Genomic DNA, 18,755 nt, shown 5'->3' with positions numbered 1-18,755 from the left:
TCGTCTCTCACAATTGCCCTGATATCATCCTTTATTAACAGAGCTACCCCACCTCCTTTCCCTTCTTGTCTATCTTTCCGAATCGTCAGATACCCCTGTATGTTTAATTCCCAGTCTTGGCCACCCTGCAACCACGTTTCTGTAATGGCCACCAAATCCATACCCATTTGTTATGATTTGTGCCGTCAACTCAATTATTTTATTTCGAATGCTGCGTGCGTTTAGGTAGTGTTTTAATACTAGTTTTTAAAACCATGATTTTTAGTTTTGACCCCTCCTGCAGCCCCTTTATATTCAGTGGCCCTTTTTGTTTTTTGCCTTGGCTTTCTCTGCCCTCCACTTTTACTCATCTCCTTTCTGTCTTTTGCTTTTGTCTCCTTTTTGTTTCCCATCCTCCTGCCATATTAGTTTAACTCCTCTCCAACAGCACTAGCAAACACTCCCCCTAGGACATTGGTTCCGGTCCTGCCTAGGTGCAGATCATCCGGTTTGTACTGGTCCCACCTCCCCCAGAACCGGTTCCAATGCCCCAGGAATTTGAATCCCTCCCTGCTGCACCACTGCTCAAGCCACGTTTTCATTGGAGCTATCCTGCGATTCCTACTCTGACAAGTACATGGCACTGGTAGCAATCCCGAGGTTACTACTTTTGAGGTCCTACGTTTTAATTTAGCTCAGCACTGCTGACCAATTATCAAAATCCACTACGAGGCTTTGGACAATGTGGACCATTTTCCATACCTCGGGAGCCTACTGTCAACAAGAGCAGACATTGACGACGAGGTCCAACAATGCCTTCAGTGTGCTAGCACAGTCTTCGGTTGCCTGAGGAAGAGAGTGTTTGAAGACCAGGACCTCAAATCCAGCACCAGGGCAGTACTGATACCCGCCCTCCTATATGGCTCCGAGACGTAGACTATATATACAGCAGATTAAGGCTTAGACTGCAGTTAACAACTGAATTAATTACAAAATTCTATTAGCTCAAGAAATTGCAAGACCACTGCACTAACATTTCTAAAAATAAACAAAGTCTGCCTACCATTTCTGCTTTGATAAAGAAAATCCAAACTAGACTCCTGGTAAATAATTTCCCATCATCTTCAGATTGCACTCCTTACTTTGGACCAGACTTATTTAGCTACTTCTGAAAGGAAAACACAAAATCTGCTCTACTGCATTTGGTAGATATTGCCACAAATGACTGGCTTCTTAAGCATCAGCCACAACATTCATTTAAAGATTCAGCAATCCCAGCGAAAACGGCCCCAGAGCCACGAGGCTCGTGAGACTGCACGCAGATAACTCCGGAGATTCAGCAAAGTCAGCTGCAGTGCAAGCTCTGAAATGCGAGGATCGCTATTAGTAATAAATAGCAGGGAATCTAGACAGCAGCTTGAAGCTCATTCATAAAGTACTGTAAATCTGCAAGCGAAGGAACAGAAGGTAGCAGAGAGAAGGCAGAACTTCTCCATTTGATAAAGACAACATGTACATTTCCCTGAAAGGTGTAGCAGAGCAGGGTTTGTTTATCTGGGGTTTAATCAGTGCCACAATCTGCAAGTGTGGCAGATGTGTGTCAATGCTGTCTCCCAGGTGTAGACGACTTGGGAGTAGACAAGGAAAAAAAGAGCTTCAACTGGAGGAAGTGTGGGCAATCGCTAAGTCTGTGGCATGCCACCAGCACTGTGCACATGCAACATCGCAAGGAACATGGAAAGCCTTAATCTTTCACGTATGGACTGCCGTGCCCACAATGTTGCAAGTTCAAATTTGTGGCCGGCACCAAAAACATTTCTAATGTCATGCTGCATGTTGTGGTCACAAATCAAACTGGCACCTGAACGTAAATAAATGCATGCTTTCTTGCAGCACAGTGCGTGGGGCATTAGGAAGTACACCCTGCTCTTTAAAATGCTAATGTGCATGTTTTGTCTGGAATTAAGGAGAAGACAGATCATAGCCATAGGAGACAAGGACCAGAAGTGGGTCTCACAACCCAAGGGAATTCAATCAGCAGGAGGCAAGACACCTGAAAATAGGATAGTGAAGTCAATTGAGGGCATGGGAAAGCTTGGCAGCTTCAGTCATCATCTTCCTCTCAGAGCCAGAGATGTTTACAGCACAGGAGGTAGCAAGTCAGCCCATCGGCTCTTTGCCAGAGCAATCCAAAACTAATCCCATAGCCATCTTCACCCCAGAGTCCTGTATATTCCCTTGCTTTAAATATTCATCCAACTTTCTCTTAAAAGACATGATCTCTGCCTCAACCGCATACTGTAGCAATGCATTCCTTGTTCCAACACCCTCTAAATAAATACATTTCTCCTAATCTCTCTCCTCACTTGTAAGGATTTTAAAAATCAATGTCTCCTTGTCACCAGAGGATATGGTCTTTTCCTTATACACTACCAAAATCTTCCAAAAACTTTAAAAAACTCAAATCTCCTCTGCTCTAGTGGAATAAGTGCAAGTTACTCATGTTTCTCCTCAATTATGATTTCCCATTCTTGATAAGTTTACTGTATATTGTCTCTGTGGCTTTTGTGTTTTTTTATATAACCCCAAAACCAAACAGTGCTGTGGCCTAACCAATGTTTGAAACAAATTTATTTTTACTTGTATGCTCTTGTACTCACTCTATGGCCCATTTTAAAACTCAAATGGTGGCTTTTTAAAAAAATGGATTCAGTTAAAAGACTTACATTTATATACAGTTGTGACGTCCGAAAGCCAGAAACCTCAGGAACGAGGCCATTCCGGATTTCAGAGTGTCTTTGCCTGGGCTGAGGTCGGTAGGGTGGGGGGAGGTGTCGGCGGGGCCGCCGAAGATCACGGGGTGGGGGGTGCGGTCAGGCCGGGAGGGAGGGAGGGAGCGAGCTGTAATGTGGGAAACGCAGCAGCCAATTTGCGCACAGCAAGGTACCACAAACAGCAACGTGATAATGACCAAATAAACAGTTTTCATTGCATTGATTGAGGAATAAATATTGGCCAGGACACTGGGGATAACTCCCGTGCTCTTCTTCGAAATAGTGCCATGGAATCTTTTACGCCCACCTGAGCGTAAAAGGGGCAGGGCATTAAATTACATGTCACCTGTTTTGTTGAATTGTCCACATCTTCCGAAGTGGTCTTACGTTCCTTGTTTAAATTCAATGTTCATTTTGGACAACAGCCGCATGGCACTCAAATACTCAGCTTGCAACTCTAACCAACTATTTTACACAGGCACCATGGTAGCATATGTACATTTGCTTTTTTTCTAGGGCTTGCAAGATTACACAGTTACAAAGTATTTACAGCATAGAAACAGGCCATTCAGCCCAATAGATCCACACAGGTGTCTATGCTCCACACAAGTCTTCTTTATCTAACCCCATTAGCATATCCTATTCCTTTCTGCCTCATTTGCTTATCTAGCTTCCCCTTAAATGTATCGATGCTATTCACCCCAACTACTCCTTGCGATAGTGAGTTTCACATTCTTAACCACTCTCTGGGGAAAGAAGTGTCGTGAATTGCCTATAGGATCTATTAATGACCACCTTGTATTTATGGACCCTCATTCTGGTCTCACCCGCAAGTGAAAACATCATCTCTACATCTACACCTTCAAGCCCCTTCATAATCTTATCAGGTCACCCCTCAGCCTTCTTTCTAGAGAAATGAACACCAAACTGTTCGATCTTGCGTGATAGGTGTAACCTCTCACCGAGTAAATCTTTTTTGCACCTTCCCCAATGCCTCAATGTTGTTTATATATGTTATGTTGTTTTTATAATATCGAGACCAGAACTGTTCACAGTACTCAGTGTGGTCTAGCCAAGGTTCTATACAAGTTTAATATAACTTCTCTGCTGTTCAATTTGATCCCTCCAGAAATGAATCCCAGTGCTTTGTTTGCTTTTTTTTTTTAAAAAGCCTCAATTGCCTATATTGCTACTTTAGAGTAATTTGTGCATCTGTATCCCAAGATCCCTCTGCTCCTCTACCCCACTTAGACATTTATTTTGAGGAGTTTGTGACCTCTTTATTCTTCCCAACAAAATATACTACCTCACATTTATCCATGAAGAAGTTCACTTGCCAATTACACACCCATTCTGCACGTTTATTAATGCCTTCCTGTATTTTGTCACAGTCCTCCTCTGTTAACTACACCTGTCCTCCCCAAAATTTGAAGTAATCAGCAAATTTTGAAATTGTACTTCCAATTCTAGAGTCCAAATCATTTACGTAAATAGTGAACAGTCGTCTGAGCAACGATCCTTGCAAACAACTTCACATCATTTGCCAAACTGAGTAATTACCTTTAACCCCCGACTGTTTTCTGTTTTGTAGCCAGCCTGCATCCATTCTGCTACTTATCCCCGGACTCCACATGTTTGTGTGTTCATCGACAGCCTTTTGGAAATCCAAATAGATCAACCTAACTTGTTACTTCTTCAAAGACTTTAATACAGTTGGTCAAGCATGACCTTCTCCTTGGAATCTGTGCTGACTACTCATGTTTTCAGTGACTAGATGTTTTTCTATTGCATATTTGAATAAGAATTCCATTATCTTTCCGACCACTGACATTAAACTAATTGGTCTATGGTTCCCTGGACTTGTTCTATCCATCTTTTTATATAAGAACATAAGAATTAGGAACAGGAGTAGGCCATCTAGCCCCTCGAGCCTGCTCCGCCATTCAACAAGATCATGGCTGATCTGGCCGTGGACTCAGCTCCACTTACCCGCCCGCTCCCCATAACCCTTAATTCCCTCATTGGTTAAAAATCTATCTATCTGTGACTTGAATACAATGAGCGAGCCTCAACTGCTTCCTTGGGCAGAGAATTCCACAGATTCACAACCCTCTGGGCGAAGAAATTCCTTCTCAACTCGGTTTTAAATTGGCTGCCCCCGTATTTTGAGGCTGTGCCCCCTAGTTCTAGTCTCCCCGACCAGTAGAAACAACCTCTCTGCCTCTATCTTGTCTATCCCTTTCATTATTTTAAATGTTTCTATAAGATCCACCCTCATCCTTCTGAACTCCAACGAGTAAAGACCCAGTCTACTCAATCTATCATCAGAAGGTAACCACCTCACCTCCGGAATCAGCCTAGTGAATCGTCTCTGTACCCCCTCCAAAGCTAGTATATCCTTCCTTAAGTAAGGTGACCAAAACTGCACGCAGTACTCCAGGTGTGGCCTCACCAATACCCTATACAGTTGCAGCAGGACCTCCCTGCTTTTGTACTCCATCCCTCTCGCAATGAAGGCCAACATTCCATTCGCCTTCCTGATTACCTGCTGCACCTGCAAACTAACTTTTTGGGATTCATGCTGGTGAGGTGACCAGGGTCAGGGACCTGCTCGATGGCGGAGGAGCGGGCTGGATGGCGCCAGACACGCTGGCGCGGCGCCTAAATTCTGCCAACGTCCGCCACGCGGCCGATGCCATCGAGTCGCTAAAAACAGCTCTGGGCCCTGACTCCGTTAGGTGCATCGAGGAGGCTCAGGCACGTGGGGAGATCCCGTCCGAACTGACCCCCGTCCGGACGGAATTCCTCATCGGCGCCAAACCCCGGAACCTCCCTCGGGGGCCGGCGCCTCACAACTTGAGCCGCCTCGGGGAAATCCCCTCCGTGCCTTTCAGTTCCGCGCGGAGGGGTTTCCTGTACGGGCTGCTCCTGCACACCCTCAACTTTGCCATCCTCGCCGGCCGTCCGGACACGCCATGGCGTACCATCTTGCCGTCCGGAGGAGGCGGGGGTCCCCGATGGAGGGCACTCTACGCAGGGGTCCTCCCACTATTCATCGGGGACTTGGCCTGGAGGGTGGTGCACGGAGCAGTGCCGTGCAATAAATTTTTAAGCCGGTTCACGGACTCCCAGGCCGCCTGCAATTTCTGCGGTCTGGAGGAGTCCGTGTTCCATGTTTTTATTGAATGCACAAGGTTGCAGCCCCTGTTCCACTATTTGAAGGGGCTGCTCCTGAAATTCTGGCTGCACTTCAGTCCCACTCTCCTGATCTTTGGGCACCCTGTGCGGAGGGGAGCGGGTAGGTCCGAAGGCCTCCTCGTAGGACTGCTCCTGGGCACAGCCAAGGGTGCCATCAGCCAGTCCAGGCAGCGGGCGGTCGAGGGGGTCATTCAACCTGACTGCCTGCCTCTCTTCCGCTCTTACATCCGGTCCAGGGTGTCCTTGGAGATGGAGCACGCGGTGTCCACCGGTACGCTCGCGGCCTTCCGCGAGAGGTGGGCACCGGAGGGACTGGAGTGCATCATCACGCCCGGCAACCAAATTTTAATTTGATTTTACGTTTTTTAAGTTTAATTTGTTTTAATTGCCGGTGCTTTTAGTGTCCCCCTCTCCTTTTATAGGGGGCACTGGAAAAAAGGAAAAATTTGATTTTAGTGCCCAAAAAAAAAAAAAAAAACCAAAAAAAAAAAAGGGCCTTGTAAATGTCTTGTGTGTGTCATCCAGGTCGGGTGGCACGGATACATGTTTTATGTTTTCGCAGGTAAACTCAAAAGAGTTTCATGCACAAGGAACCAATCGTGGAGCAGTAGAGGCGTGTCCTGCTCAGTTGGAGCTGTGAGCTGTGAGAGGAGCAGCTAGCAACCTGTGCTCCTGCCTGGAGAGCCCTGAGACCAGCCCAGGAAGAGAAGGAGGGAAGGGGCTTCACCTTCAACTTCTATCCAGAGGGAGAGGAGGAGAACAGAAAACATTTAACATCTTTTTACCATTCTGCAAGGAGTTGGAGAGAGGGGGAAAAGACAAACAACATCCAGTGTGGAAGGAGGGAGACTCTACATTTCAACAGGTGGGTGTTGGTGCATTTCCCCAAACAGACTTTGTTGTATCGGTGGGGGGAGGAAAGAAGACCACTGAGGGCCGGAACATCGCGGGGGGTGTGTGTGTGTGTGGTAGTGTGCGTGGGGGCCGTGCTTACAACTAGGCCCCCCCCACAATTGGAACCCCCCCCACCCCCCACATTTGCCTAGCCTGGGATAGCTGGAGCTACCAGGCTGAAGATTTACCCAATTAACATCGTTAGGAGTGCGTGCCTGGTGGCTCTAGCTACCCCAGGTGAAGACATCTTCTCCCCCCACCTGAAGACCAACCCAAAGACTGTGCTTGTGTGTTTTGCCATCTAGGGAGTGCACCCACCCACAGCTGCGAGGGGAGACCTGCCCTCGCAGCCCCCCCCCCCTTCCCACCCCCCTCTCTCTCTCTCCGTTACCCTCTGTTTCTCCCCTCTCTCTCTGAGAACCCTTTTCTTCCTAATTTAAAAAAAAACCAATTAAGACAACTGAGCAGAGGGAGCAAGGCCTCTCCCCGATTGCCAACGAGGGGAGAGGTGCCTCGTTAAGGGCTCCTCTGCTCAGTTAAATATACGAGGCCATTAAAGACCATTAAGGCCTGTGACTTTGGGGTGGGTGTAGCCCTTAAAGGGACCCCGTGATGGCGACCCCATCCACGCCGGTGGCAGGGCCAGCGAAGACATATGCGCAGGTGGCAACCGCTTCCACGGCACCTCCTGCGCCACCCGCTGCCCTGCCACCATTCAGACTCATTACAAAGAAACACGGGGTCAAGAGCTACTCACCCCACAATGAGCATCGAAGAGTGCGTGCGGGCGATGGCTGGGGTAGTCGGCCCCTCGGCCATTGTCGCGGCCTCCAAGATGTCTGGGAAGGCTGTTTTCTTCCTGGGGTCGGAGCGGGCGGTGTCCCTGGCCCTCGAAAGGGGGCTCACGGTGGGCGGGACGTTCCTGCCGGTGGATCCTCTCGAGGCCACCGCGCAGAGGGTCATCGTGTCGAACGTCCCGCCCTTTGTTCCCGCTGGGCTCCTCCTCCCTCACCTACAACAACTGGGGGAGGTAAGGTCAGGGATCAACCCCATACCGCTCGGCCTCAGGGAGAGCAGCCTGCGCCACGTGTTCTCCTTCCGCCGCCAGCTCTTTGTCCGGCTGGCGCGGGAGGAGACGACGGAGGGGAACTTTAATGTGGTGCACGAGGGGACTGCCTACCGCGTCTTTTGGACGTCGGACGGTGCCATGCCTGCAGGGAGGTGGGGCATGTTCGTAAGAACTGCCCCGCCTCCAAGGCCGCCAAACCACCGAAGGCGGCCAAGGCTGGCGCCGCCGCCACCCCTCCCCCTAGCTGCGTCCGCGTGCCGGGAGCCGTAGGTGCGCGGGCATCGTCGGAGGCCTTTGTTTTCAGGGCCTCCGGCGGGGGGGAGGGAGAGCGTCCGACCGGAAAGAAGGCGCGGAAGAAGGCAAAACATCAAGAGGCGGGTCCCCTCGATGCGCCAGATAATTTGACCATCGCGCTCAGACCAACCCAGTCACCGGCGAGCGCGTGGTGCCCCGAGCCCGTGCCCGAGCCCTTGAATAACACCACAGAGGGGCCCGGGCGCGGGAAAGGAAAGGAAAAGGGAGGCCTCGGCAGACATGGGGGTCTCCCTGCCTCCGCGCGCCCCCAGGAACAAAAGGAGGCGCGGCTCCGATGAGGCGGAGGGGGAACAACATCCCTCCGCGGAGGAGTCGGTGCCCGCCGCGTGTCCCGCGTCCCCCACCAGCGCTCCCAAATTGCGCTGCAGGCGCGAAGAGTCTGTCCCCGGGGAGGCTGAGGCAGTCGAGGCTGCCCAGCCGCTGCCTCCTGGGGATGGAGTGGAAGATCTGCCTGTCGTGGGGGGCGTGGGGCCAGCGGAAGAATGCATTGCCGCCGGGCCGGGCGTCCCGGGGACTGAGGCGGGCGGGGCCGAAAAGGCCGAACCTGAGCCCGCCCAGCCAATACCCAACTTTCCCCGGGAGTCTCTCGACCCGGCAGAAACACGAACTGATTTTAATGAAACTGTAGATGCTGGGCCGGGGGGTGGCAGCGGGGAGGGGGAGGAACACCCACCCTCGCCCCTTACTTTGGAGCTGGTGCACTTGGGGAGCCTGGGGATTTCCCATGGCCGGGTCTCTCCTTGTTCCCCGGTTCCTGGGGCGGAGGGGGAACCCCTTCCGCTGTCATTTCCCGACCCAGCACCATTTTTAAAAGAGCCCAGTGGGGACTCCTCTGCCGACGATCCTGGGGGTGGGATCGGGGCAGTGCCAGGGCCGGTTGGAGCGGCCGGTTCATTTGCCGTACCTTGTGCGGTCGATGGGCCGGCTGCTGGCGGCCACCTCCCGGAGGAGGACGGGGACTCGGTGGGGGACGCGGGAGAAGAACTAGAGACCACCGCCAGGGAGGCGGTGGATCTGCTCGCGGCCGCCGCTGAGGCCCTCCTCATTCCTGCAAAGGAACTCCGGGACTTTTTGGCCCAGAGCCGGGGTCGCCGCGACCAAGCCCGACTGGCCCTGGAAAAATGGTCCGAGCCGGAGCTGATCAAGGCGTCCGTCCGCGCCGCCGTCAAAACCTTGGCCGCGGGCGGGCCCCTGACAAAGGCGCAACACCTTGAGCTGCGCGAGCTCGAGGGACTCCTCGCTGGGCTGCGGAGGGAGCGGAGTTCAACAAAAGACTCCGCTCCCTCCCCCACAATAGGTTAAGGTAGAGGTTGCACTATGCTTTTGCCATGAAGATAACCATAGCCAGCCTCAACATCAACGGCGGCAGAGGGGCACGCCGTAGATTTGACAATTTTTCGCTCCTGCGGGAGGGGAAATATGCGGTGTGCTTCCTGCAAGAAACCCACACCGTTCCGGGAGACGAAGCCACGTGGCTCCTGGAATGGCAAGGAGAGGTCCGCATGAGCCACCTCACCGCCATTTCTAGTGGGGTGGCCATCTTGCTGGGCCCGCATTTTCAGCCGGAGATCTTGGGGGTCGAGGAGCCCGTGCCAGGCCGCTTGCTGCACGTAACGGTTCGCCTGGGGGACGTGCCGCTCCATCTCGTGAACGTGTACGCCCCTCATCCCGGCCCGCAGCAAACGCGCTTCTTTGAAGAGGTGTCCGCTCTTCTTGGCTCCGTCGACGTCGGCGACTGCATTGTCATCGGGGGGGATTTTAACTGCACCCTCGAGGCGAGGGACCGCTCCGGTGCCCCGCAGTGCATGACGGCGACGGAGAAGTTAAGGGACCTGGTCGGGTCCTTCGACTTGGTGGACGTCTGGCGAAATCTCCACCCCGACTCCAGCGCCTTTACTTGGGTGAGGCCTGGAGTTGGATGGTCTAGAGTCGACCGCCTTTACGTGTCTCGGGCGTACGTTTCCTGCGTCCCGGCGGCCTCCATGCGGCCGGTGCCGTGTTCGGACCACCACCTGGTGTGGGCGGAGCTCGCTTCGCTCCGCGCGAGGACGGGGTCCGCGTACTGGCACTTTAACAACCGGCTGCTGGAGGACGTGCGGTTCCAGGACTCGTTCCGTCGATTCTGGTCCGACTGGAGAAGGAAGCAGGGGGGCTTCCCCTCCTTGAGGCTATGGTGGGACGTGGGCAAGGCTCACGTCCGCGTCTTCTGTCAAGAGTACGCGAGGGGGTCGACCAAGAGGCGGGCGGCCAGAGTCAGGCGCCTAGAAAAAGAGGTGCTCGACCTGGAAGCCCGTCTCGGTCAAGTCGTCCAGGACCCGGCCCTGCGGACGGTGTACGAAGCGAAGAAGGCCGCGCTGAAGGACCTGCAGCTCGTCGGGTCCCGAGGCGCGTTCGTGAGGTCGCGGATCCGGTTCCTGCGGGATCTGGACCGCGGCTCCCCCTTCTTCTACTCGCTGGAAAAAAGGCAGAGTGTCCGTAAGCAGCTCTTGACGCTGCTGGCCGACGACGGCTCTCTCGTCTCGGATCCGGAGGGCGTCAACAACAGGGTCCGTGAATATTACGGGGCTCTGTTCTCTCCGGATCCGTCCAGCGAGGAAGCGCGTAGAGTTTTGTGGGAGGACCTGCCGAAGGTCAGCCCGGAGGGCGCCGATAATCTGGAAGCTCCGCTAAGCTTGGCGGAGCTGACCGGTGCCCTCGCCCGGCTCTCGAGGGGAAAATCCCCGGGGCTGGACGGGCTGACCGTGGAGTTCCACAGGGCGTTCTGGGACGTCCTGGGGAGCGACTACGCGCGGGTCCTGGGGGAAAGTCTGGCGACCGGGGAGATGCCCCTCTCTTGGCGCAGGGCAGTCATCGTCCTGCTGCCTAAGAAGGGCGATCTCCGCCTCCTTAAGAACTGGCGCCCGGTCTCCCTCCTCAGCACGGACTACAAAATCTTCGCCAGGGCGATGTCTGCTCGCCTTGGTGCCGTGCTGGACCACATGATCCACCCCGACCAGTCCTACACGGTCCCGGGCCGGACAATCCACGATAACATCCATCTGGTCCGGGACCTCATCCATTGTTCCCAGGAGGCTGGTCTGTCGGTCGCCTTCCTATCCCTCGACCAAGAGAAGGCGTTCGACAGGGTGGATCACGACTATCTGCTCGGAACTCTGCGCGCTTTCGGGTTCGGGACGCATTTCGTCGCCCGGATCCGACTTTTGTACGCCGCCGCGGAGTGTCTGATTAAGGTTAACGGGTCCTTGACGGCGCCCCTTCGCTTTAGGAGAGGGGTGCGCCAGGGATGCCCCATGTCCGGCCAGTTATATGCTGTTTGCGTGGAGCCTTTCCTGCGCCTCTTGCGGACGAGGTTGACGGGACTGGCTCTGCAAGGGCCGGGCGTGGAGGTCGTCCTCTCGGCTTACGCCGATGACGTGCTCCTCGCGGTAGAGGATCCCGCTGACCTGCGGAGGATGCGCGAGTGCCAGGAGATTTACTCGGCCGCGTCCTCCGCCAGGATCAACTGGGAGAAATGTTCCGGACTCCTGGTGGGTCAGTGGCGGGTGGACTCCCTGCCGGAGGAGCTCAGGCCTTTTGCCTGGAGCACGACCCATCTCCTCTATCTGGGAGTCTACCTTAGCCCCGACGAGGGAGCCTGGCCGGCGAACTGGCAGGAGCTGGAGGCCAAGGTCGCCGCTCGCCTAGGGCGCTGGACAGGACTGCTCCGAGTGCTGTCCTACAGGGGTCGAGCGCTAGTCATAAACCAGCTGGTGGCCGCAATGTTGTGGTACCGGCTGGTCACTTTGACCCCTCCCCCTGCGTTTGTCGCCAAGATACAGAAGAAGCTGGTGGACTTCTTCTGGAACAACAGGAAGCACTGGGTCTCTGCCGCGGTCCTGAGTCTCCCGCTTGAGGAGGGCGGTCAGTCGTTGGTGTGCGTCAGCGCCCAGCTCACGACTTTCCGTCTTCAGACCCTGCAGAGATACCTTTACGTCGAGCCCCCTCCTAGGTGGTGTGCTCTGGCGAGGTATTTCTTCCGCCAGCAGCTCGACCTCAATTATGACACGCAGCTCCTGTTTGTGAACTTGGGGGGTGCCAGGACCGCCCTCCGGGAGCTGCCTGTCTTTTATAGGGAACTCATCAGGGTCTGGAACAAAGTCTCCACCAAGCGCAGCTCTCCGCCGGCTGGAGAGGCGGCCGTCCTGCAGGAACCGCTGCTCGGGAATCCGTACCTCCACGGCCGAGGTTTTATGTGGCGGTCGGAAGAGAGGGCTGTGGCTGGTGAGGTGACCAGGGTCAGGGACCTGCTCGATGGCGGAGGAGCGGGCTGGATGGCGCCAGACACGCTGGCGCGGCGCCTAAATTCTGCCAACGTCCGCCACGCGGCCGATGCCATAGTGTCGCTAAAAACAGCTCTGGGCCCTGACTCCGTTAGGTGCATCGAGGAGGCTCAGGCACGTGGGGAGATCCCGTCCGAAATGACCCCCGTCCGGACGGAATTCCTCATCGGCGCCAAACCCCGGAACCTCCCTCGGGGGCCGGCGCCTCACAACTTGAGCCGCCTCGGGGAAATCCCCTCCGTGCCTTTCAGTTCCGCGCGGAGGGGTTTCCTGTACGGGCTGCTCCTGCACACCCTCAACTTTGCCATCCTCGCCGGCCGTCCGGACACGCCATGGCGTACCATCTTGCCGTCCGGAGGAGGCGGGGGTCCCCGATGGAGGGCACTCTACGCAGGGGTCCTCCCACTATTCATCGGGGACTTGGCCTGGAGGGTGGTGCACGGAGCAGTGCCGTGCAACAAATTTTTAAGCCGGTTCACGGACTCCCAGGCCGCCTGCAATTTCTGCGGTCTGGAGGAGTCCGTGTTCCATGTTTTTATTGAATGCACAAGGTTGCAGCCCCTGTTCCACTATTTGAAGGGGCTGCTCCTGAAATTCTGGCTGCACTTCAGTCCCACTCTCCTGATCTTTGGGCACCCTGTGCGGAGGGGAGCGGGTAGGTCCGAAGGCCTCCTCGTAGGACTGCTCCTGGGCACGGCCAAGGGTGCCATCAGCCGGTCCAGGCAGCGGGCGGTCGAGGGGGTCGTTCAACCTGACTGCCTGCCTCTCTTCCGCTCTTACATCCGGTCCAGGGTGTCCTTGGAGATGGAGCACGCGGTGTCCACCGGTACGCTCGCGGCCTTCCGCGAGAGGTGGGCACCGGAGGGACTGGAGTGCATCATCACGCCCGGCAACCAAATTTTAATTTGATTTTACATTTTAAAGTTAATTTGTTTTAATTGCCGGTGCTTTTAGTGTCCCCTTCCCTTTTATAGGGGGCACTGGGGAAAAATTGTGATTTTAGTGCCAAAAAAAAAACACAAAAAAAAAACAAAAAAAAAGGGGGGGAAAAAAAGGGCCTTGTAAATGTCTGGAGTGTCACCCAGGTCGGGTGGCACCGTTTAATGTTTTATGTTTTGCAGGTGAACTCCAAAAAGAGTTTCATGCACAAGGAGCCTACGGCCACACTAGTCTGAAAACGCCCGATTTCATCTGATCTCGGAAGCTAAGCAGAGTCAGGCCTGGTTAGTACTTGGATGGGAGACTGCCTGGGAATACCAGGTGCAGTAGGAACTGGTACACGTCAGTTCCTCGTTAGTATCGTGGTGAGTATCCCCGCCTGTCACACGGGAGACCGGAGTTCAATTCCCCGACGGGGAGGCAGTTGTTTCAAATTGTAGAAAATCAAAGAGTTTCATGCACAAGGACCCCCAGGTCCCTCTGCACCGCAGCATGTTGTAATTTCCCCCCCATTCAAATAATATTCCCTTTTACTGTTTTTTCCTCCCCCAAGGTGGATGACCTCACACTTTCCGACATTGTATTCCATCTGCCAAACCTTAGCCCATTCGCTTAACCTATCTAAATCTCTTTGCAGCCTCTCTGTGTCCTCTACACAACCCGCTTTCCCACTAATCTTTGTGTCATCTGCAAATTTTGTTGCTCAACACTCTGTCCCCTCTTCCAGGTCATCTATGTATATTATAAACAGTTGTAGTCCCAGCACCAATCACTGTGGCATACCACTAACCACCGATTTCCAACCCGAAAAGGACCCATTTATCCCAACTCTCTGCTTTCTGTTAGCCAGCCAATTCTCTATCCATACTAATACATTTCCACTGACTCCGCGTACCTTTATCTTCTGCAGTAACCTTTTGTGTGGCACCTTATCGAATGCCTTTTGGAAATCTAAATACACCACATCCATTGGTACACCTCTATTCACCATGCTCGTTATATCCTCAAAGAATTCCAGTAAATTAGTTAAACATGATTTCCCCTTCATGAATCCATGCTGCGTCTGCTTGATTGCACTATTCCTATCTAGATGTCCCGCTATTTCTTCCTTAATGATAGCTTCAAGCATTTTCCCCACAACAGATGTTAAACTAACCGGCCTATAGTTACCTGCCTTTTGTCTGCCCCCTTTTTTAAACAGAGGCGTTACATTAGCTGCTTTCCAATCTGATGGAACCTCCCCAGAGTCCAGAGAATTTTGGTAGATTATAACGAATGCATCTGCTATAACTTCTGCCATCTCTTTTAATACCCTGGGATGCATTTCATCAGGACCAGGGGACTTGTCTACCTCGAGTCCCATTAGCCTGTCCAGCACTACCCCCCTAGTGATAGTGATTGTCTCAAGTTCCTCCCTTCGCACATTCCTGTGACCAGCAATTTCTGGAATGGTTTCTGTGTCTTCCACTGTGAAGACCAAAGCAAAATAATTGTTTAAAGTCTCAGCCATTTCCACATTTCCCATTATTAAATCCCCCTTCTCATCTTCTAAGGACCAACATTTACTTTCGTCACCCTTTTCCGTTTTATATATCTGTAAAAGCTTTTACTATCTGTTTTTATGTTTTGCGCAAGTTTACCTTCGTAATCTATCTTTCCTTTTTTTATTGCTTTCTTAGTCATTCTTTGCTGTCGTTTAAAATTTTCCCACTAACCTTGGCCACCTTATATGCATTGGTTTTTAATTTGATACTCTCCTTTATTTCCGTGGTTATCCCTTCTCTTACCGCCCTTCTTTTTCACGAATATATTTTTGTTGAGCACTAAGAGCGAGCTCCTTCAAAGTCCTCCACTGTTCCTCAATTGTGCCACCGTTTAGTCTGTGTTTCCAGTCTACTTTAGCCAACTCTGCCCTCATCCCACTGTAGTCCCCTTTGTTTAAGCATAGTACGCTCTTTTGAGAAACTACTTCCTCACCCTCAATCTGTATTACAAATTCAACCATACTGTGATCACTCATTCCAAGAGGATCTTTTACTGGGAGATCGTTTATTATTCCTCTCATATTGCACAGGATCAGATCTAAAATAGCTTGCTCCCTTGTAGGTTCTGTAACATACTGTTCTAAGAAACAATCCCTTGTGCATTCTATGAATTCCTCCTCCAGGCTACCCAGTGCGATTTGATCAATCGGTATGTAGGTTAAAATCCCCCATGATTACTGCCGTTCCTTTTTCACATGTCTCCATTATTCCCTTGATTATTGCCCGCCCCACCGTGAAGTTTGTTATTTGGGGGCCTATAAACTACGCCCACCAGTGACTTTTTCCCCTTACGATCTCTAATCTCCACTCACAATGATTCAACATTTTGTTCATTAGAGCCAATATCGTCTCTCACAACTGCCCTGATATCATTCTTTATTAACAGAGCTACCCCACCTCCTTTCCCTTCTTGTCTATCTTTCCAAATCGTCAGATACCCCTGTATGTTTAATTCCCAGTCTTGGTCACCCTGCAACCACGTTTCTGTAATGGCCACCAAATCATACCCATTTGTTATGATTTGTGCCGTCAACTCATTTACTTTATTTCGAATGCTGCGTGCGTTTAAGTAGAGTGTTTTAATACTAGTTTTTAAAACCATGATTTTTAGTTTTGACCCCTTCTGCAGCCCCTTTGCATTCAGTGGCCCTTTTTGTTTTTTGCCTTGGCTTTCTCTGCCCTCCAACTTTTACTCATCTCCTTTCTGTCTTTTGCTTTTGTGTCCTTTTTGTTTCTCTCTGTCTCCCTGCATTGGTTCCCACCCCCGTCATATTAGTTTAACTCCTCCCCAACAGCACTAGCAAACACTCCCCCTCGGACATTGGTTCCGGTCCTGCCTAGGTGCAGACTGTCCGGTTTGTCCTGGTCCCACCTCCCCCAGAACCGGTTCCAATGTCCCAGGAATTTGAATCCCTCCCTGCTGCACCACTGCTCAAGCCACATATTCATCTGAGCTATCCTGCAATTCCTACTCTGACTAGCACGTGGCACTGGTAGCAATCCTGAGATTACTACTTTTGAGGTCCTACGTTTTAATTTAGCTCCCAGCTCCTTAAATTCGTCTCGTAGGACCTCATCCCTTTTTTTACCTATATCGTTGGTCCCAATGTGCACCACGACAACTGGCTGTTCACCCTCCCTTTTCAGAATGTCCTGCACCCGCTCCGAGACATCCTTGACCCTTGCACCAGGGAGGCAACATACCATCTTGGAATCTCGGTTGCGGCCGCAGAAACGCCTATCTATTCCCCTTACAATCGAATCCCCTATCACTATCCCACTCTTTTACCTGCCCTCCTGTGCAGCAGGGCCAGCCACGGTGCCATGAACTTGGCTGCTGCTGCCCTCCCCTGATGAGTCATTCCCCTCAACAGTACTCAAAACAGTGTATCTGTTTTGCAGGGGGTTGACCGCAGAGGACTCCTGCACTACCTTCCTTGCACTGTTCTTCCTGCTGGTCTTCCATTCCCTAGCTGGCTGTGGACCCTTCACTTGCGGGAAGACCAACTCACTAAACGTGCTATTCACGTCATTCTCAGCATCGTGGATGCTCCAGAGTAAATCCACCCTCAGCTCCAATTCCGCAAGGAGCTGGAGGCGGATACACTTCCCGCACACGTAGTTGTCAGGGATACCGGAAGTGTCCGAGTTCCCACATGGTACAGGAGGAGCATAACACGTGACCGAGCTCTCCTGCCATGACTTAACCATTAGATACACTTAAATTGGCAACAATGCTAAAGTTTACTCACTGATATAGAAGAGAAAAAAGAAAACTACTCACCAATCACCAGCCAATTACTTACCCCCTTGGCTGTGACGTCACCTTTCTGTTTTTTTCTACTTCTTTTTTGCCTTCTCCCTGTAGCTGCACCAGCATGCCTCTCCACGCACCTCCTTGACGCACCTCCTCACGCTGCTCCCGACTGCCCCCACGTTGGGCCTTTATAGGCCTCTCGCCGACCCCGGAACTCATGCCTCTCCACGCACCACCTCGATGCTGCTCCCGACTCAGCGACACACCTCCTCACGCTGCTCCCGACTGCCGCCGTATTAGGAATCACATTAGCTGCCCACTAATTTTCTGGCATTATTGCCTTTTCTAATTAATTTTTATCTGTATGTAATAGTGCCTCAGCTATCTCCTCCCCAACTTATTTTAAAATGCCCGAGGCAATCCATCCAGCCCAGGAGTTTATCCTCTCTATGTTGAATTAGTTTATTTCTTCCCCCCGCTCCCCTCCCCCCTCCGCTATCTTAAATGTCCTGATTTTTTTTTTAATTCTCTTCTAATATAATGTCCTCTGTTAGTCTCCCTGGTAAATACTGAGGCAAAGTACTTACTTACTATTTCAACATCATTACCTGTGAATTTATCATGTCTACCTCTTCATAGCCCTCTCCCTATACTGATTTTTTTGTTATTTGTGTCTCTAAAATACTTTACTATTTCTTTTTATACTACTTGATAATTTAATTTTATAGTTTCTCTTTGCCTTAATTGTTTTTCTGACTTTTTTCCTTACCTTTTCATATTCCCTTTTGTCATCCTCTTGTCTATATACTCAGTGTATGCCTTTACTTTTGTTTCAATTTTGCCCTTCTTTCTTTAGTCATCCATGGTGTGTCATTACTGACTGGTTTGTTCTTGCTTTTTAAAAGGATAATGTCTCCTGGACTCATTGCTCAGTGTTTTAAGTGTTCCCCACTGCTGTTCTATTTCTGTTAGTAAAATTTTCCAATTTATTCTCATCCTCTTAAAAGAAGCTTTTTTTCTCAATTTATTACTTTGGTCTTTTGTTTTATTTATGTCCTTCTCAATCATTATCTTAAGCCATATTATGTTGTGATCGCTATTGCCTCGATGTTTCCCAATGCTTCTCATTTGTTCTAGCTTATTCACCATTTTCAAGATCCAGCAATGCTCCCCCTCTCGTTGGGTTATGAGCATATTGAGTCAAAAAGGAGTCCTACACACACTTAAAAACTCCATTCCTCGTTTTAGTTATAACCTTCTCAATCAATATCTTAAGCCTTATGATGTTGTGATCGCTATTGCATAGATGTTCCCCTATGCTTGCTTCTCATTTGTTCTGGTTCATTCCCTATTACTAGATCCAGCAATGCTCCCTCTCTCGTTGGGCTGTTGGCATACTGGGTCAGAATAGAGTCCTGCACACACTAAAAACTCCATTCCCTGTACCACTTGCCAGTTTATTTGGGA

At 51.5% G+C, this 18,755-nt stretch overlaps 1 protein-coding gene and 1 pseudogene across 1 annotated transcript in view; one reads left to right on the top strand and one right to left on the bottom strand.

Moving 5' to 3' along the window:
* The window catches only part of LOC139227880 (SRSF protein kinase 1-like), a 100,623-nt gene that overhangs the window by 71,771 nt on the left and 10,097 nt on the right, over positions 1 to 18,755 (bottom strand). The window lies entirely within an intron of this gene.
* Positions 13,702 to 13,820, top strand: LOC139228331 (5S ribosomal RNA; annotated as a pseudogene).

Source organism: Pristiophorus japonicus, chromosome 17 (assembly GCF_044704955.1).
Source record: "Pristiophorus japonicus isolate sPriJap1 chromosome 17, sPriJap1.hap1, whole genome shotgun sequence".
Taxonomy (NCBI): domain Eukaryota; kingdom Metazoa; phylum Chordata; class Chondrichthyes; family Pristiophoridae; genus Pristiophorus; species Pristiophorus japonicus.
Note: the sequence above shows the minus strand (reverse complement) of the source record. Positions and strands in the feature narration are given on the sequence as shown.